Raw genomic sequence first — 5,610 nt, forward strand, 5'->3', positions numbered from 1 at the left:
GACGTGGCGTCCCCGGATTGGTCCGGGCGACGTGGAGGCTGGGGTGGACGTGTCCGGCCGCCGGGCGGACATGTCCGGCGGCGCGAGGAGGGAGAGGGCTAGGGTTTCGGGGGATCAACCGTGAATTTCAGGGAGAGGCATATATTTATAGGTAGAGAGAGCTAGGAGAGTCCAAATGAGGAGCGGTTTTCGGCCACGTGATCGTGATCGAACGACCGAGAGCATGGAGGGGAGTTAGATGGGTTTTGGGCCAGTTTGGAAGGGGTGTTGGGATGCAAGGAGAGAGGGTCTTTACGGTTACCCGGTTAACCGTTGGAGTACCAAACGACCTCCAAATGGCACGAAACTTGACAGGCGATCTACCGGTGCTATACCGAGGCCACTTAGCAAGCCTCGGGCCATTCCGAGAAAGTTTAGCACCCACTCACAACGAGAGACGAAAGGGGAACACCGGAGGACATAGGAGCACCGGATTGCAAAATGGACAACGGGGAAAAGGCTCGGATGCATGAGACGAACACGTATGCAAAATGAAATGCACATGATGACATGATAAAATGCAACACGCAAGAAAATGACATGGCAATGACATGGCAACGACGGCGAATAACTGGCAGACACCTGGCGCATCGGAACCGGGGCGTTACAACACTCCTCCACTAACAAGAGATCTCGTCCCGAGATCTTAGGACCGAGACGGAAGGGAAAAAGGGATGAGGTGAAACAAGAACTGAAGAGAAGAAGCAAGGAATCAAGAGCATTCGAGAAGAAGAAGGAACGACGAGAATGACGAGAATCGAAAGCTCACGAAATCAGATAGGCTAAGAAAGCACTCATTCTAACCGGAGTGGTTAGAATGAGATAAGAAACGAATAAGACTGAAAGGATTTAGGCAGCACTCCGACTGAAACATGGAGGAATAGAACATGAACTTCACCCAAAGAGATGGCACTTGACGAGATGAACAAAGCAATGCCTCCGGAAGAATTGAAAGAATTGAATGAAAAGAACTTAGAAGGAAAGGTTGAACGGATTTGTTGAGAAAATCAACAACGAAAGGATAAGCTTGTTGTGGACTTATGGAGAACATCTCAAAATTATGAGGTGATAACCGACCACAAACGGAAATGATTGGATAACTTAGAAGAACGAAGAAATGCAAAACTCCACTTCCAAAAGAATTACGGAGAATTAATTGCACTTCGAGATGCGAGAAGAAAAGATACTTGAACTCCACCAACAAGAATCTTGATGAACTCTTGAAGAATGAATTAAATCATGAAGAACCACCATGAACTCCGGTAACAAAAGAATGACGAGATAAAATTGAAGGATGAAAGAATAAGATGAGCCTTGCGATGATTTAGATGGAGGTTCCGACAAAAAGACCGAGGAAGATTGAACTCCGGAAAAGAAAAGATGAAAACACTTGAACTAGAATTTATTCCTCACGAACAAACTCTGAAGGAAGGGATTATTCACTTGGATGAAATAAGAATAAGATTTATTGTATGCTTATCCTTCATCAAAATAAATTGATGACAAGCAATGGATTTTGTATACTACTTATTCTTCTTGAAAAGGATTGAGAAGTGACATATCGCAAACTTGAGAAGGTCTTCATGAACCACCGGTAGGATTGAAAAGAACGAATGGATTAAAATGATAAACAAAGAAAAAGAATCTTGAACGAACCACCGTAAGAATTCGAAAATGACTGACGAAAGAGGATGAATCACCGGGAAGAATTGGAAGAACAAATATGCTTGAGGGAATTTAGATGCACAAGAACGAAGAGATAACGAGCTGATTAAAGAGCACTTGAATGAAGCACCGGGATAACAGAGAATGATAACTGGACTGATGGCCTCCGGTGAAAAGAAACGGGAAACCAACTCCTGAAATACTCCGGATGGATAAGAAAGAATATCTGGCACACTGAAATAAATCGAGAGGATGAGTATGAAAAACTCTTCTTCGATCTTCAAATGACGACGAGAAACACCGCAAAAATTCCCGAGATACTCCGGGAGAACAAAAAGCGAAGAGGTTGAGGCAACAAAGGAAAATGATTTGAAAACGATCTTGGAAAAGCATCTTACTGATGGAATCCATTCTTATGTCACACTTTGAAAAGAATTGAGAATAACTCCGGGGGAATTAGAAGAGTCAGGTAAGATCCTGGAAAAAGACCTGTGGGTTATGGGCCCACTAAAAGAAAACACCGTTGGAAAGGATGATGAACAGATAGATGATGCACCGGAACAATTGAAATATTTGAATGAGGTGACAGCCTCGAATTTATTGGAACAGATACGAATCTCCTGAGATGTCTTGAACACTCCGGAAGGATAAACTGGCGAGAGGCGAACGAGCAAGGAGAACACTTCGAGTAAAAGAATATGATCAACCCGAAAAACTTGAATTGAATCCACCGGAAAGGAAAAGAGATGAAGAATGACGAACGAAACGAGAATTCACCGGTTGAAACAATTGACGAAAACTGAAGAGGCTCCACACGAATGAAAATTGATGCTCGAAAGAGCTCCGGAGGGTGGGAGGGCGGGAAAACAAAGACAACTTGGAAGGGGAATCGACGAATATCTTGAAGAGAAAACACTGGTTGAAATCATTGAGGAAAGAAAGCAAAGGCTTCGCAGGAGTAGGATGGATACTCGATTACGGACTCCGGTTCTGAGAAGAAGAACAGGGAGGGCGGGTGGGAAAAGAAAACAACTGAGGATTGAACTCAAAGATGAAGAGGCTCGAGTCAACTTGACGAGAAATGCACCGGATGAAAAGAGCTGAGAACCAACGACCAGAAAACCAACTGCGTGATCCTAAAGAAAAATTTGAAGGGGAAGAGGAGTAATCCGAAACACCTACGTCAAGATTCCTTTCTAGAGCGACGAAGGGACCGAGGAGTAAAAAGAATTCCTACTCTCCGATATAACTAGACTCCGAAAACAGTTTATTCTAGACTCAACATCGGCCAAACTACACGATCAATCAAGGGGGCTCCTAGGGTCGGTCGAGGCTCTGATACCAACTTGTCATGCCCAATATGCGACCCTATCCAAAAGGAACTCGAAGGTCCCACCAAGGATAGACCCGCGTATTGAAACGCTTTTGCAAGGTGGATATCATTACATCAACATTACATAATAGATGGGGATACATACAAGAGGCAAACCATGCCACACGAATACAACACCACAATACATCAGAGCATCATCCGACTACGGATGAATCACAAACAGAAACTCAAACGACATCCATCCTGCTAGCCCAGGCTGCCGACCTGGAACCTATCCCCTGATCGAAGAAGAAGCAGAAGAAGAACTCATTGCAAGCAAGCATCGCTCTCGCGTCATGACCATCGCAAAACCTGCACCTGCAACTGTTGTTGTAGTAATCTGTGAGCCACGAGGACTCAGCAATCCCATTACCATGGGTATCAAGACTAGCAAAGCTTAATAGGAAAGGAAGGGGTAAAGTGGTGAGGCTGCAGCAGCGACTAAGCATGATATGGTGGCTAACATACACAAATAAGAGCGAGAAGAGAACAAAAGGAACGGTCGTGAAACTAGCAATGATCAAGAAGTGATCCTGAACTCCTACTTACGTCAAACATAACCCAGAAACCGTGTTCACTTCCCGGACTCCGCCGAGAAGAGACCATCACGGCTACACACACGGTTGATGCGTTTTAATTCGGATCTGGTGTCAAGTTATCTACAACCGGACATTAACAAATTCCCATATGCCTATAACCGCAGGCACGGCTTTCGAAAGATTATACCCTGCAGGGGTGTCCCAACTTAGCCCATGATAATCTCTCGCGATCAACGAAGGAATAGACCTTCTCCCAGGAAGACCCGATCAGACTCGAAATCCCGGTTTACAAGACATTTCGACAATGGTAAAACAAGACCAGCAAGACCGCCCGATGCGCTGACAATCCCGATAGGAGCTGCACATATCTCGTTCTCAGGGCAACACCGGATGAGCAATCCGTACAACTAAAACCAAACCTCAAGTTTCCCTGAGGGGGCGCTGCAAAGGGCTCAGGTTCGGACCAACACTTAGACAAGCACTGGCCCGGGGGGCTAAAATAAAGATGACCCTCGGGTTGGCCGACCCAAGGGAAAGGGGTAGATGGTGGTGAGGCAAATGGTAAAACCAAGGTTGGGCCTTGCTGGAGGAGTTTTATTCAAAGCGAACTGTCAAGGGGGTCCCATAAATCACCCGACCGCGTAAGGAACGCAAAATCCGGGAACATAACACCGGTATGACGGAAACTAGGGCGGCAAGAGTGGAACAAAACACTAGGCAAAAGGCCAAGCCTTCCACCCTTTACCAAATATATAGATGCATTAATAAAATAAGAGATATTGTGATATCCCAACCAAAATCCTGTCCGCCATGGAGCAATCTTCAAACTTCACCTGCAACTAGCAACGCTATAAGAGGGGATGAGCAAAGCGGTAACATAGCCAAACAACGGTTTGCATAGGAAAGGTGTCAAAGGTTAGAGGTTCATGGCTATTTGGGATGGCTTGATAAACAGGTGATAGGTAGCGCAGCAAAGCAATAGAACGAAGCAACTAGCATAGCAATGATAGTAGTGAGATCCAGGGTAGCGGTCATCTTGCCTGAAATCCCCCAAGGAAGAAGAACGAGTCCATGAAGAAGACGAACGGACGAAGCCGAACCAAGCGTAGACGAACGAATCCTCACGATCGCAACGAAACAGGAACTATCGAAAAGAAGCACACAACATAGTAAACACACCACACATGAACAAGGCATGATGCACAAACAAGCATGATGCATGACAAAGCTACATGAAGCTACTCATGGCAAGAGATGATGCAAACAAGAACAACACATCAAGGCAAGTTTAAATGAGGCCGGGAACAACATATAACAATTCCGGTAAGTCCTCATATGCATATTTCGAAATTGGTCCAGATCTTAACAAACCTTATGTTCAAGTAGTTAAACATCAAGTTAAGATGCACAAAGATGATCTACACGAGATTCTAGTCAAGTTACATATAAAGTTCATTAGATTCGGAGCTACGGCCTAGAAGATATGGGCAAAACAAGTTAAACATGGCATTGATGCAAAATGCAACCAAACATCAAGCAAACACCTCAAAAAAAGGATGCAACATGATAATATGAAACTACATGCAATTCTAAGCAAGTTTCATATAGAGCACACTCATAACGGGGCAACGGTTCAACACATGCACACTATACAAGTCATAGCAATAATCTGTCCAAAACAGCAACTAGGCATATTGCAAGCATCAAAACAATATGCTACATCACCCCAACATAATAACAAAAGGCATGGACATGATGTACAGGTAAAGCATTACAAAACATGAACATTGAACTATCTCCAGAAATCACTAGAACATGTCCAAACACACATGGTAAGATTGCAAGTTATTACAATTCAGACTTTGCAGAAAATAACATCACGATGCAATGTTCAGAGCTATCAAACAACATGTTACAGGAACTTATAATGGCAAACAAAGGCTTGGCATGATTTTACTCAAAGCATAGATCAATAGTCCCTTACTGACCATAAGT

The sequence above is a fragment of the Triticum aestivum genome, chromosome 6B (assembly GCF_018294505.1).
Source record: "Triticum aestivum cultivar Chinese Spring chromosome 6B, IWGSC CS RefSeq v2.1, whole genome shotgun sequence".
Classification (NCBI taxonomy): Eukaryota; Viridiplantae; Streptophyta; class Magnoliopsida; order Poales; family Poaceae; genus Triticum; species Triticum aestivum.